This window comes from Syngnathus leptorhynchus, unplaced genomic scaffold (assembly GCF_054491065.1).
Source record: "Syngnathus leptorhynchus isolate UIUO unplaced genomic scaffold, UIUO_Slep HiC_scaffold_26, whole genome shotgun sequence".
In the NCBI taxonomy this organism is placed as follows: Eukaryota; Metazoa; Chordata; class Actinopteri; order Syngnathiformes; family Syngnathidae; genus Syngnathus; species Syngnathus leptorhynchus.
Genome location: NW_028231993.1, coordinates 655,622 through 677,140, shown reverse-complemented (window position 1 = coordinate 677,140; position 21,519 = coordinate 655,622).

Below are 21,519 nucleotides of genomic sequence, written 5' to 3'. Positions count from 1 at the left end.
GGAGCTCTGGTGCTATGGAGCTATGGAGCTCTGGTGCTATGGAGCTATGGAGGTATGGAGCCACCAGCCAGCACCCTCCGTGGCTGGATCAATGGAAGTGTTTTAGGTACCAGGCAGCCAAAGGGCCGAGGCCTCACGCTCGACCACGCCGGCGCAGAGTTCCAGCCGCTCGGATAAGCTCTGTCACTCACCCGCCGCGCAGCCACCGGTAACGGGGAAATGTCGCCGCCTTGTGGACACGCCGTTGTAAATGAATGGGCTTTCGCACTTAGTGCAATTTTCGCCAACTCTCTGACTTAGAGCTATGGAAGTATGGAGCTATGGAGCCACCAGCCACCCAGGCTGGAGCTCTGGAGCTCTGGAGGTATGGAGCTCTGGTGCTATGGAAGTATGGAGCTCTGGTGCTATGGAAGTATGGAGCTATGGAGGTATGGAAGTATGGAGCTATGGAAGTATGGAGCTATGGAGCTCTGGAAGTATGGAGCTATGGAGCTCTGGAGGTATGGAGCCCTGGAGCTATGGAGCCCTGGAGCTATGGAAGTATGGAGCTCTGGTGCTATGGAGCTATGGAGCTCTGGTGCTATGGAGCTATGGAGCTATGGAGCTCTGGAGCTATGGAGCTCTGGAGGTATGGAGCTATGGAGCTATGGAGCTCTGGAGGTATGGAGCTATGGAGCTATGGAAGTATGGAGCTCTGGTGCTATGGAGCTATGGAGCTCTGGTGCTATGGAGCTATGGAGCTCTGGTGCTATGGAGCTATGGAGCTATGGAGCTCTGGAAGTATGGAGCTCTGGTGCTATGGAGCTATGGAGCTCTGGTGCTATGGAGCTATGGAGCTCTGGTGCTATGGAGCTCTGGTGCTATGGAGCTCTGGTGCTATGGAGCTATGGAGCTCTGGTGCTATGGAGCTCTGGAGGTATGGAGCTCTGGAGGTATGGAGCTCTGGAGGTATGGAGCTATGGAGCCCTGGAGCTCTGGAGGTATGGAGCTATGGTGCTATGGAGCTCTGAAGCCATGGAGCTCTGGTGCTATGGAGCTATGGAGCTCTGGTGCTATGGAGCTATGGAGCTATGGAGCTCTGGAAGTATGGAGCTCTGGTGCTATGGAGCTATGGAGCTCTGGTGCTATGGAGCTATGGAGCTCTGGTGCTATGGAGCTATGGAGCTCTGGTGCTATGGAGCTCTGGTGCTATGGAGCTCTGGTGCTATGGAGCTATGGAGCTCTGGTGCTATGGAGCTATGGAGCTCTGGAGGTATGGAGCTCTGGAGGTATGGAGCTCTGGAGGTATGGAGCTATGGAGCCCTGGAGCTCTGGAGGTATGGAGCTATGGTGCTATGGAGCTCTGAAGCCATGGAGCTCTGGTGCTATGGAGCTCTGGAGCTCTGGAGGTATGGAGCTCTGGAGGTATGGAGCTATGGAGCCCTGGAGCTCTGGAGGTATGGAGCTATGGTGCTATGGAGCTCTGAAGCCATGGAGCTCTGGTGCTATGGAGCTCTGGAGGTATGGAGCTCTGGAGGTATGGAGCTCTGGAGGTATGGAGCTATGGAGCCCTGGAGCTCTGGAGGTATGGAGCTATGGTGCTATGGAGCTCTGAAGCCATGGAGCTCTGGTGCTATGGAGCTCTGGAGGTATGGAGCTCTGGAGGTATGGAGCTCTGGAGGTATGGAGCTATGGAGCCCTGGAGCTCTGGAGGTATGGAGCTATGGTGCTATGGAGCTCTGAAGCCATGGAGCTCTGGTGCTATGGAGCTCTGGAGGTATGGAGCTCTGGAGGTATGGAGCTCTGGAGGTATGGAGCTATGGAGCCCTGGAGCTCTGGAGGTATGGAGCTATGGTGCTATGGAGCTCTGAAGCCATGGAGCTCTGGTGCTATGGAGCTATGGAGCTCTGGTGCTATGGAGCTATGGAGGTATGGAGCCACCAGCCAGCACCCTCCGTGGCTGGATCAATGGAAGTGTTTTAGGTACCAGGCAGCCAAAGGGCCGAGGCCTCACGCTCGACCACGCCGGCGCAGAGTTCCAGCCGCTCGGATAAGCTCTGTCACTCACCCGCCGCGCAGCCACCGGTAACGGGGAAATGTCGCCGCCTTGTGGACACGCCGTTGTAAATGAATGGGCTTTCGCACTTAGTGCAATTTTCGCCAACTCTCTGACTGGAGCTATGGAAGTATGGAGCTATGGAGCCACCAGCCACCCAGGCTGGAGCTATGGAGCTCTGGAGGTATGGAGCTCTGGTGCTATGGAAGTATGGAGCTATGGAGCTATGGAAGTATGGAGCTATGGAGCTATGGAGCTCTGGAAGTATGGAGCTATGGAGCTCTGGAGGTATGGAGCTATGGAGCCCTGGAGCCCTAGAGCTATGGAGCCCTGGAGCTATGGAGCTATGGAGCCCTGGAGCTATGGAGCTATGGAGCCCTGGAGCTATGGAGCTATGGAGCTCTGGTGCTATGGAGCTATGGAGCTCTGGTGCTATGGAGCTATGGAGCTCTGGTGCTATGGAGCTATGGAGCTCTGGTGCTATGGAGCTATGGAGCTCTGGAAGTATGGAGCTATGGAGCTCTGGAGGTATGGAGCTATGGAGCTCTGGAGGTATGGAGCTATGGAGCCCTGGAGCTATGGAGCCCTGGAGCTATGGAAGTATGGAGCTCTGGTGCTATGGAGCTATGGAGCTCTGGTGCTATGGAGCTATGGAGCTCTGGAGCTATGGAGCTCTGGAGGTATGGAGCTATGGAGCTCTGGAGGTATGGAGCTATGGAGCTATGGAAGTATGGAGCTCTGGTGCTTTGGAGCCCTGGAGCTCTGGAGGTATGGAGCTATGGTGCTATGGAGCTCTGAAGCCATGGAGCTCTGGTGCTATGGAGCTATGGAGCTCTGGTGCTATGGAGCTATGGAGGTATGGAGCCACCAGCCAGCACCCTCCGTGGCTGGATCAATGGAAGTGTTTTAGGTACCAGGCAGCCAAAGGGCCGAGGCCTCACGCTCGACCACGCCGGCGCAGAGTTCCAGCCGCTCGGATAAGCTCTGTCACTCACCCGCCGCGCAGCCACCGGTAACGGGGAAATGTCGCCGCCTTGTGGACACGCCGTTGTAAATGAATGGGCTTTCGCACTTAGTGCAATTTTCGCCAACTCTCTGACTTAGAGCTATGGAAGTATGGAGCTATGGAGCCACCAGCCACCCAGGCTGGAGCTCTGGAGCTCTGGAGGTATGGAGCTCTGGTGCTATGGAAGTATGGAGCTCTGGTGCTATGGAAGTATGGAGCTATGGAGGTATGGAAGTATGGAGCTATGGAAGTATGGAGCTATGGAGCTCTGGAAGTATGGAGCTATGGAGCTCTGGAGGTATGGAGCCCTGGAGCTATGGAGCCCTGGAGCTATGGAAGTATGGAGCTCTGGTGCTATGGAGCTATGGAGCTCTGGTGCTATGGAGCTATGGAGCTATGGAGCTCTGGAGCTATGGAGCTCTGGAGGTATGGAGCTATGGAGCTATGGAGCTCTGGAGGTATGGAGCTATGGAGCTATGGAAGTATGGAGCTCTGGTGCTATGGAGCTATGGAGCTCTGGTGCTATGGAGCTATGGAGCTCTGGTGCTATGGAGCTATGGAGCTCTGGAAGTATGGAGCTCTGGTGCTATGGAGCTATGGAGCTCTGGTGCTATGGAGCTATGGAGCTCTGGTGCTATGGAGCTCTGGTGCTATGGAGCTCTGGTGCTATGGAGCTATGGAGCTCTGGTGCTATGGAGCTCTGGAGGTATGGAGCTCTGGAGGTATGGTGCTCTGGAGGTATGGAGCTATGGAGCCCTGGAGCTCTGGAGGTATGGAGCTATGGTGCTATGGAGCTCTGAAGCCATGGAGCTCTGGTGCTATGGAGCTATGGAGCTCTGGTGCTATGGAGCTATGGAGCTATGGAGCTCTGGAAGTATGGAGCTCTGGTGCTATGGAGCTATGGAGCTCTGGTGCTATGGAGCTATGGAGCTCTGGTGCTATGGAGCTATGGAGCTCTGGTGCTATGGAGCTCTGGTGCTATGGAGCTCTGGTGCTATGGAGCTCTGGAGGTATGGAGCTCTGGAGGTATGGAGCTCTGGAGGTATGGAGCTATGGAGCCCTGGAGCTCTGGAGGTATGGAGCTATGGTGCTATGGAGCTCTGAAGCCATGGAGCTCTGGTGCTATGGAGCTATGGAGCTCTGGTGCTATGGAGCTATGGAGGTATGGAGCCACCAGCCAGCACCCTCCGTGGCTGGATCAATGGAAGTGTTTTAGGTACCAGGCAGCCAAAGGGCCGAGGCCTCACGCTCGACCACGCCGGCGCAGAGTTCCAGCAGCTCGGATAAGCTCTGTCACTCACCCGCCGCGCAGCCACCGGTAACGGGGAAATGTCGCCGCCTTGTGGACACGCCGTTGTAAATGAATGGGCTTTCGCACTTAGTGCAATTTTCGCCAACTCTCTGACTTAGAGCTATGGAAGTATGGAGCTATGGAGCCACCAGCCACCCAGGCTGGAGCTCTGGAGCTCTGGAGGTATGGAGCTCTGGTGCTATGGAAGTATGGAGCTCTGGTGCTATGGAAGTATGGAGCTATGGAGGTATGGAAGTATGGAGCTATGGAAGTATGGAGCTATGGAGCTCTGGAAGTATGGAGCTATGGAGCTCTGGAGGTATGGAGCCCTGGAGCTATGGAGCCCTGGAGCTATGGAAGTATGGAGCTCTGGTGCTATGGAGCTATGGAGCTCTGGTGCTATGGAGCTATGGAGCTATGGAGCTCTGGAGCTATGGAGCTCTGGAGGTATGCAGCTATGGAGCTATGGAGCTCTGGAGGTATGGAGCTATGGAGCTATGGAAGTATGGAGCTCTGGTGCTATGGAGCTATGGAGCTCTGGTGCTATGGAGCTATGGAGCTCTGGTGCTATGGAGCTATGGAGCTATGGAGCTCTGGAAGTATGGAGCTCTGGTGCTATGGAGCTATGGAGCTCTGGTGCTATGGAGCTATGGAGCTCTGGTGCTATGGAGCTATGGAGCTCTGGTGCTATGGAGCTCTGGTGCTATGGAGCTCTGGTGCTATGGAGCTATGGAGCTCTGGTGCTATGGAGCTATGGAGCTCTGGAGGTATGGAGCTCTGGAGGTATGGAGCTCTGGAGGTATGGAGCTATGGAGCCCTGGAGCTCTGGAGGTATGGAGCTATGGTGCTATGGAGCTCTGAAGCCATGGAGCTCTGGTGCTATGGAGCTCTGGAGCTCTGGAGGTATGGAGCTCTGGAGGTATGGAGCTATGGAGCCCTGGAGCTCTGGAGGTATGGAGCTATGGAGCTCTGAAGCCATGGAGCTCTGGTGCTATGGAGCTCTGGAGCTCTGGAGGTATGGAGCTCTGGAGGTATGGAGCTCTGGAGGTATGGAGCTATGGAGCCCTGGAGCTCTGGAGGTATGGAGCTATGGTGCTATGGAGCTCTGAAGCCATGGAGCTCTGGTGCTATGGAGCTCTGGAGGTATGGAGCTCTGGAGGTATGGAGCTCTGGAGGTATGGAGCTATGGAGCCCTGGAGCTCTGGAGGTATGGAGCTATGGTGCTATGGAGCTCTGAAGCCATGGAGCTCTGGTGCTATGGAGCTCTGGAGGTATGGAGCTCTGGAGGTATGGAGCTCTGGAGGTATGGAGCTATGGAGCCCTGGAGCTCTGGAGGTATGGAGCTATGGTGCTATGGAGCTCTGAAGCCATGGAGCTCTGGTGCTATGGAGCTATGGAGCTCTGGTGCTATGGAGCTATGGAGGTATGGAGCCACCAGCCAGCACCCTCCGTGGCTGGATCAATGGAAGTGTTTTAGGTACCAGGCAGCCAAAGGGCCGAGGCCTCACGCTCGACCACGCCGGCGCAGAGTTCCAGCCGCTCGGATAAGCTCTGTCACTCACCCGCCGCGCAGCCACCGGTAACGGGGAAATGTCGCCGCCTGGCGGACACGCCGTTGTAAATGAATGGGCTTTCGCACTTAGTGCAATTTTCGCCAACTCTCTGACTTAGAGCTATGGAAGTATGGAGCTATGGAGCCACCAGCCACCCAGGCTGGAGCTATGGAGCTCTGGAGGTATGGAGCTCAGGTGCTATGGAAGTATGGAGCTATGGAGCTATGGAAGTATGGAGCTATGGAGCTATGGAGCTCTGGAAGTATGGAGCTATGGAGCTCTGGAGGTATGGAGCTATGGAGCCCTGGAGCCCTGGAGCTATGGAGCTCTGGTGCTATGGAGGTATGGAGCTCTGGAGGTATGGAGCTCTGGAGGTATGGAGCTATGGAGCTATGGAGCCCTGGAGCTATGGAGCTATGGAGCCCTGGAGCTATGGAGCTATGGAGCTCTGGTGCTATGGAGCTATGGAGCTCTGGTGCTATGGAGCTATGGAGCTCTGGTGCTATGGAGCTATGGAGCTCTGGTGCTATGGAGCTATGGAGCTCTGGAAGTATGGAGCTATGGAGCTCTGGAGGTATGGAGCTATGGAGCCCTGGAGCTATGGAGCCCTGGAGCTATGGAAGTATGGAGCTCTGGTGCTATGGAGCTATGGAGCTCTGGTGCTATGGAGCTATGGAGCTCTGGAGCTATGGAGCTCTGGAGGTATGGAGCTATGGAGCCCTGGAGCTCTGGAGGTATGGAGCTATGGTGCTATGGAGCTCTGAAGCCATGGAGCTCTGGTGCTATGGAGCTCTGGAGGTATGGAGCTCTGGAGGTATGGAGCTCTGGAGGTATGGAGCTATGGAGCCCTGGAGCTCTGGAGGTATGGAGCTATGGTGCTATGGAGCTCTGAAGCCATGGAGCTCTGGTGCTATGGAGCTCTGGAGGTATGGAGCTCTGGAGGTATGGAGCTCTGGAGGTATGGAGCTATGGAGCCCTGGAGCTCTGGAGGTATGGAGCTATGGTGCTATGGAGCTCTGAAGCCATGGAGCTCTGGTGCTATGGAGCTATGGAGCTCTGGTGCTATGGAGCTATGGAGGTATGGAGCCACCAGCCAGCACCCTCCGTGGCTGGATCAATGGAAGTGTTTTAGGTACCAGGCAGCCAAAGGGCCGAGGCCTCACGCTCGACCACGCCGGCGCAGAGTTCCAGCCGCTCGGATAAGCTCTGTCACTCACCCGCCGCGCAGCCACCGGTAACGGGGAAATGTCGCCGCCTTGTGGACACGCCGTTGTAAATGAATGGGCTTTCGCACTTAGTGCAATTTTCGCCAACTCTCTGACTGGAGCTATGGAAGTATGGAGCTATGGAGCCACCAGCCACCCAGGCTGGAGCTATGGAGCTCTGGAGGTATGGAGCTCTGGTGCTATGGAAGTATGGAGCTATGGAGCTATGGAAGTATGGAGCTATGGAGCTATGGAGCTCTGGAAGTATGGAGCTATGGAGCTCTGGAGGTATGGAGCTATGGAGCCCTGGAGCCCTGGAGCTATGGAGCCCTGGAGCTATGGAGCTATGGAGCCCTGGAGCTATGGAGCTATGGAGCCCTGGAGCTATGGAGCTATGGAGCTCTGGTGCTATGGAGCTATGGAGCTCTGGTGCTATGGAGCTATGGAGCTCTGGTGCTATGGAGCTATGGAGCTCTGGTGCTATGGAGCTATGGAGCTCTGGAAGTATGGAGCTATGGAGCTCTGGAGGTATGGAGCTATGGAGCCCTGGAGCTATGGAGCCCTGGAGCTATGGAAGTATGGAGCTCTGGTGCTATGGAGCTCTGGTGCTATGGAGCTATGGAGCTCTGGAGCTATGGAGCTCTGGAGGTATGGAGCTATGGAGCTATGGAGCTCTGGAGGTATGGAGCTATGGAGCTATGGAAGTATGGAGCTCTGGTGCTATGGAGCTATGGAGCTCTGGTGCTATGGAGCTATGGAGCTCTGGTGCTATGGAGCTATGGAGCTATGGAGCTCTGGAAGTATGGAGCTCTGGTGCTATGGAGCTATGGAGCTCTGGTGCTATGGAGCTATGGAGCTCTGGTGCTATGGAGCTATGGAGCTCTGGTGCTATGGAGCTCTGGTGCTATGGAGCTCTGGTGCTATGGAGCTATGGAGCTCTGGTGCTATGGAGCTATGGAGCTCTGGAGGTATGGAGCTCTGGAGGTATGGAGCTCTGGAGGTATGGAGCTTTGGAGCCCTGGAGCTCTGGAGGTATGGAGCTATGGTGCTATGGAGCTCTGAAGCCATGGAGCTCTGGTGCTATGGAGCTCTGGAGCTCTGGAGGTATGGAGCTCTGGAGGTATGGAGCTATGGAGCCCTGGAGCTCTGGAGGTATGGAGCTATGGTGCTATGGAGCTCTGAAGCCATGGAGCTCTGGTGCTATGGAGCTCTGGAGCTCTGGAGGTATGGAGCTATGGAGCCCTGGAGCTCTGGAGGTATGGAGCTATGGAAGTATGGAGCTATGGAGCTATGGAAGTATGGAGCTATGGAGCTATGGAGCTCTGGAAGTATGGAGCTATGGAGTTCTGGAGGTATGGAGCTATGGAGCCCTGGAGCCCTGGAGCTATGGAGCCCTGGAGCTATGGAGCTATGGAGCCCTGGAGCTATGGAGCTATGGAGCCCTGGAGCTATGGAGCTATGGAGCTCTGGTGCTATGGAGCTATGGAGCTCTGGTGCTATGGAGCTATGGAGCTCTGGTGCTATGGAGCTATGGAGCTCTGGTGCTATGGAGCTATGGAGCTCTGGAAGTATGGAGCTATGGAGCTCTGGAGGTATGGAGCTATGGAGCTCTGGAGGTATGGAGCTATGGAGCCCTGGAGCTATGGAGCCCTGGAGCTATGGAAGTATGGAGCTCTGGTGCTATGGAGCTATGGAGCTCTGGTGCTATGGAGCTATGGAGCTCTGGAGCTATGGAGCTCTGGAGGTATGGAGCTATGGAGCTCTGGAGGTATGGAGCTATGGAGCTATGGAAGTATGGAGCTCTGGTGCTATGGAGCTCTGGAGCTATGGAGCTCTGGAGGTATGGAGCTATGGAGCTCTGGAGGTATGGAGCTATGGAGCTATGGAAGTATGGAGCTCTGGTGCTATGGAGCTATGGAGCTCTGGTGCTATGGAGCTATGGAGCTCTGGTGCTATGGAGCTATGGAGCTATGGAGCTCTGGAAGTATGGAGCTCTGGTGCTATGGAGCTATGGAGCTCTGGTGCTATGGAGCTATGGAGCTCTGGTGCTATGGAGCTATGGAGCTCTGGTGCTATGGAGCTATGGTGCTATGGAGCTCTGGTGCTATGGAGCTATGGAGCTCTGGTGCTATGGAGCTATGGAGCTCTGGAGGTATGGAGCTCTGGAGGTATGGAGCTCTGGAGGTATGGAGCTTTGGAGCCCTGGAGCTCTGGAGGTATGGAGCTATGGTGCTATGGAGCTCTGAAGCCATGGAGCTCTGGTGCTATGGAGCTATGGAGCTCTGGTGCTATGGAGCTATGGAGGTATGGAGCTATGGAGCTATGGAGCCCTGGAGCTCTGGAGGTATGGAGCTATGGTGCTATGGAGCTCTGAAGCCATGGAGCTCTGGTGCTATGGAGCTCTGGAGCTCTGGAGGTATGGAGCTCTGGAGGTATGGAGCTATGGAGCCCTGGAGCTCTGGAGGTATGGAGCTATGGTGCTATGGAGCTCTGAAGCCATGGAGCTCTGGTGCTATGGAGCTCTGGAGCTCTGGAGGTATGGAGCTCTGGAGGTATGGAGCTCTGGAGGTATGGAGCTATGGAGCCCTGGAGCTCTGGAGGTATGGAGCTATGGTGCTATGGAGCTCTGAAGCCATGGAGCTCTGGTGCTATGGAGCTCTGGAGGTATGGAGCTCTGGAGGTATGGAGCTCTGGAGGTATGGAGCTATGGAGCCCTGGAGCTCTGGAGGTATGGAGCTATGGTGCTATGGAGCTCTGAAGCCATGGAGCTCTGGTGCTATGGAGCTATGGAGCTCTGGTGCTATGGAGCTATGGAGGTATGGAGCCACCAGCCAGCACCCTCCGTGGCTGGATCAATGGAAGTGTTTTAGGTACCAGGCAGCCAAAGGGCCGAGGCCTCACGCTCGACCACGCCGGCGCAGAGTTCCAGCCGCTCGGATAAGCTCTGTCACTCACCCGCCGCGCAGCCACCGGTAACGGGGAAATGTCGCCGCCTTGTGGACACGCCGTTGTAAATGAATGGGCTTTCGCACTTAGTGCAATTTTCGCCAACTCTCTGACTTAGAGCTATGGAAGTATGGAGCTATGGAGCCACCAGCCACCCAGGCTGGAGCTCTGGAGCTCTGGAGGTATGGAGCTCTGGTGCTATGGAAGTATGGAGCTCTGGTGCTATGGAAGTATGGAGCTATGGAGGTATGGAAGTATGGAGCTATGGAAGTATGGAGCTATGGAGCTCTGGAAGTATGGAGCTATGGAGCTCTGGAGGTATGGAGCCCTGGAGCTATGGAGCCCTGGAGCTATGGAAGTATGGAGCTCTGGTGCTATGGAGCTATGGAGCTCTGGTGCTATGGAGCTCTGGTGCTATGGAGCTCTGGTGCTATGGAGCTATGGAGCTCTGGTGCTATGGAGCTATGGAGCTCTGGAGGTATGGAGCTCTGGAGGTATGGAGCTCTGGAGGTATGGAGCTATGGAGCCCTGGAGCTCTGGAGGTATGGAGCTATGGTGCTATGGAGCTCTGAAGCCATGGAGCTCTGGTGCTATGGAGCTCTGGAGCTCTGGAGGTATGGAGCTCTGGAGGTATGGAGCTATGGAGCCCTGGAGCTCTGGAGGTATGGAGCTATGGAGCTCTGAAGCCATGGAGCTCTGGTGCTATGGAGCTCTGGAGCTCTGGAGGTATGGAGCTCTGGAGGTATGGAGCTCTGGAGGTATGGAGCTATGGAGCCCTGGAGCTCTGGAGGTATGGAGCTATGGTGCTATGGAGCTCTGAAGCCATGGAGCTCTGGTGCTATGGAGCTCTGGAGGTATGGAGCTCTGGAGGTATGGAGCTCTGGAGGTATGGAGCTATGGAGCCCTGGAGCTCTGGAGGTATGGAGCTATGGTGCTATGGAGCTCTGAAGCCATGGAGCTCTGGTGCTATGGAGCTCTGGAGGTATGGAGCTCTGGAGGTATGGAGCTCTGGAGGTATGGAGCTATGGAGCCCTGGAGCTCTGGAGGTATGGAGCTATGGTGCTATGGAGCTCTGAAGCCATGGAGCTCTGGTGCTATGGAGCTATGGAGCTCTGGTGCTATGGAGCTATGGAGGTATGGAGCCACCAGCCAGCACCCTCCGTGGCTGGATCAATGGAAGTGTTTTAGGTACCAGGCAGCCAAAGGGCCGAGGCCTCACGCTCGACCACGCCGGCGCAGAGTTCCAGCCGCTCGGATAAGCTCTGTCACTCACCCGCCGCGCAGCCACCGGTAACGGGGAAATGTCGCCGCCTGGCGGACACGCCGTTGTAAATGAATGGGCTTTCGCACTTAGTGCAATTTTCGCCAACTCTCTGACTTAGAGCTATGGAAGTATGGAGCTATGGAGGCACCAGCCACCCAGGCTGGAGCTATGGAGCTCTGGAGGTATGGAGCTCTGGTGCTATGGAAGTATGGAGCTCTGGTGCTATGGAAGTATGGAGCTATGGAGGTATGGAAGTATGGAGCTATGGAAGTATGGAGCTATGGAGCTCTGGAAGTATGGAGCTATGGAGCTCTGGAGGTATGGAGCCCTGGAGCTATGGAGCCCTGGAGCTATGGAAGTATGGAGCTCTGGTGCTATGGAGCTATGGAGCTCTGGTGCTATGGAGCTATGGAGCTATGGAGCTCTGGAGCTATGGAGCTCTGGAGGTATGGAGCTATGGAGCTATGGAGCTCTGGAGGTATGGAGCTATGGAGCTATGGAAGTATGGAGCTCTGGTGCTATGGAGCTATGGAGCTCTGGTGCTATGGAGCTATGGAGCTCTGGTGCTATGGAGTTATGGAGCTATGGAGCTCTGGAAGTATGGAGCTCTGGTGCTATGGAGCTATGGAGCTCTGGTGCTATGGAGCTATGGAGCTCTGGTGCTATGGAGCTCTGGTGCTATGGAGCTCTGGTGCTATGGAGCTATGGAGCTCTGGTGCTATGGAGCTATGGAGCTCTGGAGGTATGGAGCTCTGGAGGTATGGAGCTCTGGAGGTATGGAGCTATGGAGCCCTGGAGCTCTGGAGGTATGGAGCTATGGTGCTATGGAGCTCTGAAGCCATGGAGCTCTGGTGCTATGGAGCTCTGGAGCTCTGGAGGTATGGAGCTCTGGAGGTATGGAGCTATGGAGCCCTGGAGCTCTGGAGGTATGGAGCTATGGAGCTCTGAAGCCATGGAGCTCTGGTGCTATGGAGCTCTGGAGCTCTGGAGGTATGGAGCTCTGGAGGTATGGAGCTCTGGAGGTATGGAGCTATGGAGCCCTGGAGCTCTGGAGGTATGGAGCTATGGTGCTATGGAGCTCTGAAGCCATGGAGCTCTGGTGCTATGGAGCTCTGGAGGTATGGAGCTCTGGAGGTATGGAGCTCTGGAGGTATGGAGCTATGGAGCCCTGGAGCTCTGGAGGTATGGAGCTATGGTGCTATGGAGCTCTGAAGCCATGGAGCTCTGGTGCTATGGAGCTCTGGAGGTATGGAGCTCTGGAGGTATGGAGCTCTGGAGGTATGGAGCTATGGAGCCCTGGAGCTCTGGAGGTATGGAGCTATGGTGCTATGGAGCTCTGAAGCCATGGAGCTCTGGTGCTATGGAGCTATGGAGCTCTGGTGCTATGGAGCTATGGAGGTATGGAGCCACCAGCCAGCACCCTCCGTGGCTGGATCAATGGAAGTGTTTTAGGTACCAGGCAGCCAAAGGGCCGAGGCCTCACGCTCGACCACGCCGGCGCAGAGTTCCAGCCGCTCGGATAAGCTCTGTCACTCACCCGCCGCGCAGCCACCGGTAACGGGGAAATGTCGCCGCCTGGCGGACACGCCGTTGTAAATGAATGGGCTTTCGCACTTAGTGCAATTTTCGCCAACTCTCTGACTTAGAGCTATAGAAGTATGGAGCTATGGAGCCACCAGCCACCCAGGCTGGAGCTATGGAGCTCTGGAGGTATGGAGCTCAGGTGCTATGGAAGTATGGAGCTATGGAGCTATGGAAGTATGGAGCTATGGAGCTATGGAGCTCTGGAAGTATGGAGCTATGGAGCTCTGGAGGTATGGAGCTATGGAGCCCTGGAGCCCTGGAGCTATGGAGCTCTGGTGCTATGGAGGTATGGAGCTCTGGAGGTATGGAGCTCTGGAGGTATGGAGCTATGGAGCTATGGAGCCCTGGAGCTATGGAGCTATGGAGCCCTGGAGCTATGGAGCTATGGAGCCCTGGAGCTATGGAGCTATGGAGCTCTGGTGCTATGGAGCTATGGAGCTCTGGTGCTATGGAGCTATGGAGCTCTGGTGCTATGGAGCTATGGAGCTCTGGTGCTATGGAGCTATGGAGCTCTGGAAGTATGGAGCTATGGAGCTCTGGAGGTATGGAGCTATGGAGCCCTGGAGCTATGGAGCCCTGGAGCTATGGAAGTATGGAGCTCTGGTGCTATGGAGCTATGGAGCTCTGGTGCTATGGAGCTATGGAGCTCTGGAGCTATGGAGCTCTGGAGGTATGGAGCTATGGAGCTATGGAGCTCTGGAGGTATGGAGCTATGGAGCTATGGAAGTATGGAGCTCTGGTGCTATGGAGCTATGGAGCTCTGGTGCTATGGAGCTATGGAGCTCTGGTGCTATGGAGCTATGGAGCTATGGAGCTCTGGAAGTATGGAGCTCTGGTGCTATGGAGCTATGGAGCTCTGGTGCTATGGAGCTATGGAGCTCTGGTGCTATGGAGCTATGGAGCTCTGGTGCTATGGAGCTATGGAGCTCTGGTGCTATGGAGCTCTGGTGCTATGGAGCTATGGAGCTCTGGTGCTATGGAGCTATGGAGCTCTGGAGGTATGGAGCTCTGGAGGTATGGAGCTCTGGAGGTATGGAGCTTTGGAGCCCTGGAGCTCTGGAGGTATGGAGCTATGGTGCTATGGAGCTCTGAAGCCATGGAGCTCTGGTGCTATGGAGCTCTGGAGCTCTGGAGGTATGGAGCTCTGGAGGTATGGAGCTATGGAGCCCTGGAGCTCTGGAGGTATGGAGCTATGGTGCTATGGAGCTCTGAAGCCATGGAGCTCTGGTGCTATGGAGCTCTGGAGCTCTGGAGGTATGGAGCTCTGGAGGTATGGAGCTATGGAGCCCTGGAGCTCTGGAAGTATGGAGCTATGGTGCTATGGAGCTCTGAAGCCATGGAGCTCTGGTGCTATGGAGCTCTGGAGCTCTGGAGGTATGGAGCTCTGGAGGTATGGAGCTCTGGAGGTATGGAGCTATGGAGCCCTGGAGCTCTGGAGGTATGGAGCTATGATGCTATGGAGCTCTGAAGCCATGGAGCTCTGGTGCTATGGAGCTCTGGAGGTATGGAGCTCTGGAGGTATGGAGCTCTGGAGGTATGGAGCTATGGAGCCCTGGAGCTCTGGAGGTATGGAGCTATGGTGCTATGGAGCTCTGAAGCCATGGAGCTCTGGTGCTATGGAGCTATGGAGCTCTGGTGCTATGGAGCTATGGAGGTATGGAGCCACCAGCCAGCACCCTCCGTGGCTGGATCAATGGAAGTGTTTTAGGTACCAGGCAGCCAAAGGGCCGAGGCCTCACGCTCGACCACGCCGGCGCAGAGTTCCAGCCGCTCGGATAAGCTCTGTCACTCACCCGCCGCGCAGCCACCGGTAACGGGGAAATGTCGCCGCCTTGTGGACACGCCGTTGTAAATGAATGGGCTTTCGCACTTAGTGCAATTTTCGCCAACTCTCTGACTTAGAGCTATGGAAGTATGGAGCTATGGAGCCACCAGCCACCCAGGCTGGAGCTCTGGAGCTCTGGAGGTATGGAGCTCTGGTGCTATGGAAGTATGGAGCTCTGGTGCTATGGAAGTATGGAGCTATGGAGGTATGGAAGTATGGAGCTATGGAAGTATGGAGCTATGGAGCTCTGGAAGTATGGAGCTATGGAGCTCTGGAGGTATGGAGCCCTGGAGCTATGGAGCCCTGGAGCTATGGAAGTATGGAGCTCTGGTGCTATGGAGCTATGGAGCTCTGGTGCTATGGAGCTATGGAGCTATGGAGCTCTGGAGCTATGGAGCTCTGGAGGTATGGAGCTATGGAGCTATGGAGCTCTGGAGGTATGGAGCTATGGAGCCCTGGAGCTCTGGAGGTATGGAGCTATGGTGCTATGGAGCTCTGAAGCCATGGAGCTCTGGTGCTATGGAGCTCTGGAGCTCTGGAGGTATGGAGCTCTGGAGGTATGGAGCTATGGAGCCCTGGAGCTCTGGAGGTATGGAGCTATGGTGCTATGGAGCTCTGAAGCCATGGAGCTCTGGTGCTATGGAGCTCTGGAGCTCTGGAGGTATGGAGCTCTGGAGGTATGGAGCTCTGGAGGTATGGAGCTATGGAGCCCTGGAGCTCTGGAGGTATGGAGCTATGGTGCTATGGAGCTCTGAAGCCATGGAGCTCTGGTGCTATGGAGCTCTGGAGGTATGGAGCTCTGGAGGTATGGAGCTCTGGAGGTATGGAGCTATGGAGCCCTGGAGCTCTGGAGGTATGGAGCTATGGTGCTATGGAGCTCTGAAGCCATGGAGCTCTGGTGCTATGGAGCTCTGGAGGTATGGAGCTCTGGAGGTATGGAGCTCTGGAGGTATGGAGCTATGGAGCCCTGGAGCTCTGGAGGTATGGAGCTATGGTGCTATGGAGCTCTGAAGCCATGGAGCTCTGGTGCTATGGAGCTCTGGAGGTATGGAGCTCTGGAGGTATGGAGCTCTGGAGGTATGGAGCTATGGAGCCCTGGAGCTCTGGAGGTATGGAGCTATGGTGCTATGGAGCTCTGAAGCCATGGAGCTCTGGTGCTATGGAGCTATGGAGCTCTGGTGCTATGGAGCTATGGAGGTATGGAGCCACCAGCCAGCACCCTCCGTGGCTGGATCAATGGAAGTGTTTTAGGTACCAGGCAGCCAAAGGGCCGAGGCCTCACGCTCGACCACGCCGGCGCAGAGTTCCAGCCGCTCGGATAAGCTCTGTCACTCACCCGCCGCGCAGCCACCGGTAACGGGGAAATGTCGCCGCCTTGTGGACACGCCGTTGTAAATGAATGGGCTTTCGCACTTAGTGCAATTTTCGCCAACTCTCTGACTTAGAGCTATGGAAGTATGGAGCTATGGAGCCACCAGCCACCCAGGCTGGAGCTCTGGAGCTCTGGAGGTATGGAGCTCTGGTGCTATGGAAGTATGGAGCTCTGGTGCTATGGAAGTATGGAGCTATGGAGGTATGGAAGTATGGAGCTATGGAAGTATGGAGCTATGGAGCTCTGGAAGTATGGAGCTATGGAGCTCTGGAGGTATGGAGCCCTGGAGCTATGGAGCCCTGGAGCTATGGAAGTATGGAGCTCTGGTGCTATGGAGCTATGGAGCTCTGGTGCTATGGAGCTATGGAGCTATGGAGCTCTGGAGCTATGGAGCTCTGGAGGTATGGAGCTATGGAGCTATGGAGCTCTGGAGGTATGGAGCTATGGAGCTATGGAAGTATGGAGCTCTGGTGCTATGGAGCTATGGAGCTCTGGTGCTATGGAGCTATGGAGCTCTGGTGCTATGGAGCTATGGAGCTATGGAGCTCTGGAAGTATGGAGCTCTGGTGCTATGGAGCTATGGAGCTCTGGTGCTATGGAGCTATGGAGCTCTGGTGCTATGGAGCTCTGGTGCTATGGAGCTCTGGTGCTATGGAGCTATGGAGCTCTGGTGCTATGGAGCTCTGGAGGTATGGAGCTCTGGAGGTATGGAGCTCTGGAGGTATGGCGCTATGGAGCCCTGGAGCTCTGGTGCTATGGAGCTATGGAGCTCTGGTGCTATGGAGCTATGGAGCTCTGGTGCTATGGAGCTATGGAGCTCTGGTGCTATGGAGCTCTGGTGCTATGGAGCTCTGGTGCTATGGAGCTATGGAGCTCTGGTGCTATGGAGCTATGGAGCTCTGGAGGTATGGAGCTCTGGAGGTATGGAGCTCTGGAGGTATGGAGCTATGGAGCCCTGGAGCTCTGGAGGTATGGAGCTATGGTGCTATGGAGCTCTGAAGCCATGGAGCTCTGGTGCTATGGAGCTATGGAGCTCTGGTGCTATGGAGCTATGGAGGTATGGAGCTATGGAGCCCTGGAGCTCTGGAGGTATGGAGCTATGGTGCTATGGAGCTCTGAAGCCATGGAGCTCTGGTGCTATGGAGCTCTGGAGGTATGGAGCTCTGGAGGTATGGAGCTCTGGAGGTATGGAGCTATGGAGCCCTGGAGCTCTGGAGGTATGGAACTATGGTGCTATGGAGCTCTGAAGCCATGGAGCTCTGGTGCTATGGAGCTCTGGAGGTATGGAGCTCTGGAGGTATGGAGCTCTGGAGGTATGGAGCTATGGAGCCCTGGAGCTCTGGAGGTATGGAGCTATGGTGCTATGGAGCTCTGAAGCCATGGAGCTCTGGTGCTATGGAGCTCTGGAGGTATGGAGCTCTGGAGGTATGGAGCTCTGGAGGTATGGAGCTATGGAGCCCTGGAGCTCTGGAGGTATGGAGCTATGGTGCTATGGAGCTCTGAAGCCATGGAGCTCTGGTGCTATGGAGCTCTGGAGGTATGGAGCTCTGGAGGTATGGAGCTCTGGAGGTATGGAGCTATGGAGCCCTGGAGCTCTGGAGGTATGGAGCTATGGTGCTATGGAGCTCTGAAGCCATGGAGCTCTGGTGCGATGGAGCTATGGAGCTCTGGTGCTATGGAGCTATGGAGGTATGGAGCCACCAGCCAGCACCCTCCGTGGCTGGATCAATGGAAGTGTTTTAGGTACCAGGCAGCCAAAGGGCCGAGGCCTCACGCTCGACCACGCCGGCGCAGAGTTCCAGCCGCTCGGATAAGCTCTGTCACTCACCCGCCGCGCAGCCACCGGTAACGGGGAAATGTCGCCGCCTGGCGGACACGCCGTTGTAAATGAATGGGCTTTCGCACTTAGTGCAATTTTCGCCAACTCTCTGACTTAGAGCTATGGAAGTATGGAGCTATGGAGCCACCAGCCACCCAGGCTGGAGCTATGGAGCTCTGGAGGTATGGAGCTCAGGTGCTATGGAAGTATGGAGCTATGGAGCTATGGAAGTATGGAGCTATGGAGCTATGGAGCTCTGGAAGTATGGAGCTATGGAGCTCTGGAGGTATGGAGCTATGGAGCCCTGGAGCCCTGGAGCTATGGAGCTCTGGTGCTATGGAGGTATGGAGCTCTGGAGGTATGGAGCTCTGGAGGTATGGAGCTATGGAGCTATGGAGCCCTGGAGCTATGGAGCTATGGAGCCCTGGAGCTATGGAGCTATGGAGCCCTGGAGCTATGGAGCTATGGAGCTCTGGTGCTATGGAGCTATGGAGCTCTGGTGCTATGGAGCTATGGAGCTCTGGTGCTATGGAGCTATGGAGCTCTGGTGCTATGGAGCTATGGAGCTCTGGAAGTATGGAGCTATGGAGCTCTGGAGGTATGGAGCTATGGAGCCCTGGAGCTATGGAGCCCTGGAGCTATGGAAGTATGGAGCTCTGGTGCTATGGAGCTATGGAGCTCTGGTGCTATGGAGCTATGGAGCTCTGGAGCTATGGAGCTCTGGAGGTATGGAGCTATGGAGCTATGGAGCTCTGGAGGTATGGAGCTATGGAGCTATGGAAGTATGGAGCTCTGGTGCTATGGAGCTATGGAGCTCTGGTGCTATGGAGCTATGGAGCTCTGGTGCTATGGAGCTATGGAGCTATGGAGCTCTGGAAGTATGGAGCTCTGGTGCTATGGAGCTATGGAGCTCTGGTGCTATGGAGCTATGGAGCTCTGGTGCTATGGAGCTATGGAGCTCTGGTGCTATGGAGCTCTGGTGCTATGGAGCTATGGAGCTCTGGTGCTATGGAAGTATGGAGCTCTGGTGCTATGGAGCTATGGAGCTCTGGTGCTATGGAGCTATGGAGCTCTGGTGCTATGGAGCTATGGAGCTCTGGTGCTATGGAGCTCTGGTGCTATGGAGCTCTGGTGCTATGGAGCTATGGAGCTCTGGAGGTATGGAGCTCTGGAGGTATGGAGCTCTGGAGGTATGGAGCTATGGAGCCCTGGAGCTCTGGAGGTATGGAGCTATGGTGCTATGGAGCTCTGAAGCCATGGAGCTCTGGTGCTATGGAGCTCTGGAGGTATGGAGCTCTGGAGGTATGGAGCTCTGGAGGTATGGAGCTATGGAGCCCTGGAGCTCTGGAGGTATGGAGCTATGGTGCTATGGAGCTCTGAAGCCATGGAGCTCTGGTGCTATGGAGCTCTGGAGGTATGGAGCTCTGGAGGTATGGAGTTCTGGAGGTATGGAGCTATGGAGCCCTGGAGCTCTGGAGGTATGGAGCTATGGTGCTATGGAGCTCTGAAGCCATGGAGCTCTGGTGCTATGGAGCTATGGAGCTTTGGTGCTATGGAGCTATGGAGGTATGGAGCCACCAGCCAGCACCCTCCGTGGCTGGATCAATGGAAGTGTTTTAGGTACCAGGCAGCCAAAGGGCCGAGGCCTCACGCTCGACCACGCCGGCGCAGAGTTCCAGCCGCTCGGATAAGCTCTGTCACTCACCCGCCGCGCAGCCACCGGTAACGGGGAAATGTCGCCGCCTTGTGGACACGCCGTTGTAAATGAATGGGCTTTCGCACTTAGTGCAATTTTCGCCAACTCTCTGACTTAGAGCTATGGAAGTATGGAGCTATGGAGCCACCAGCCACCCAGGCTGGAGCTCTGGAGCTCTGGAGGTATGGAGCTCTGGTGCTATGGAAGTATGGAGCTCTGGTGCTATGGAAGTATGGAGCTATGGAGGTATGGAAGTATGGAGCTATGGAAGTATGGAGCTATGGAGCTCTGGAAGTATGGAGCTATGGAGCTCTGGAGGTATGGAGCCCTGGAGCTATGGAGCCCTGGAGCTATGGAAGTATGGAGCTCTGGTGCTATGGAGCTATGGAGCTCTGGTGCTATGGAGCTATGGAGCTATGGAGCTCTGGAGCTATGGAGCTCTGGAGGTATGCAGCTATGGAGCTATGGAGCTCTGGAGGTATGGAGCTATGGAGCTATGGAAGTATGGAGCTCTGGTGCTATGGAGCTATGGAGCTCTGGTGCTATGGAGCTATGGAGCTCTGGTGCTATGGAGCTATGGAGCTATGGAGCTCTGGAAGTATGGAGCTCTGGTGCTATGGAGCTATGGAGCTCTGGTGCTATGGAGCTATGGAGCTCTGGTGCTATGGAGCTATGGAGCTCTGGTGCTATGGAGCTCTGGTGCTATGGAGCTCTGGTGCTATGGAGCTATGGAGCTCTGGTGCTATGGAGCTATGGAGCTCTGGAGGTATGGAGCTCTGGAGGTATGGAGCTCTGGAGGTATGGAGCTATGGAGCCCTGGAGCTCTGGAGGTATGGAGCTATGGTGCTATGGAGCTCTGAAGCCATGGAGCTCTGGTGCTATGGAGCTCTGGAGCTCTGGAGGTATGGAGCTCTGGAGGTATGGAGCTATGGAGCCCTGGAGCTCTGGAGGTATGGAGCTATGGAGCTCTGAAGCCATGGAGCTCTGGTGCTATGGAGCTCTGGAGCTCTGGAGGTATGGAGCTCTGGAGGTATGGAGCTCTGGAGGTATGGAGCTCTGGAGGTATGGAGCTTTGGAGCCCTGGAGCTCTGGAGGTATGGAGCTATGGTGCTATGGAGCTCTGAAGCCATGGAGCTCTGGTGCTATGGAGCTCTGGAGCTCTGGAGGTATGGAGCTCTGGAGGTATGGAGCTATGGAGCCCTGGAGCTCTGGAGGTATGGAGCTATGGTGCTATGGAGCTCTGAAGCCATGGAGCTCTGGTGCTATGGAGCTCTGGAGCTCTGGAGGTATGGAGCTCTGGAGGTATGGAGCTATGGAGCCCTGGAGCTCTGGAGGTATGGAGCTATGGTGCTATGGAGCTCTGAAGCCATGGAGCTCTGGTGCTATGGAGCTCTGGAGCTCTGGAGGTATGGAGCTCTGGAGGTATGGAGCTCTGGAGGTATGGAGCTATGGAGCCCTGGAGCTCTGGAGGTATGGAGCTATGGTGCTATGGAGCTCTGAAGCCATGGAGCTCTGGTGCTATGGAGCTCTGGAGGTATGGAGCTCTGGAGGTATGGAGCTCTGGAGGTATGGAGCTATGGAGCCCTGGAGCTCTGGAGGTATGGAGCTATGGTGCTATGGAGCTCTGAAGCCATGGAGCTCTGGTGCTATGGAGCTATGGAGCTCTGGTGCTATGGAGCTATGGAGGTATGGAGCCACCAGCCAGCACCCTCCGTGGCTGGATCAATGGAAGTGTTTTAGGTACCAGGCAGCCAAAGGGCCGAGGCTTCACGCTCGACCACGCCGGCGCAGAGTTCCAGCCGCTCGGATAAGCTCTGTCACTCACCCGCCGCGCAGCCACCGGTAACGGGGAAATGTCGCCGCCTTGTGGACACGCCGTTGTAAATGAATGGGCTTTCGCACTTAGTGCAATTTTCGCCAACT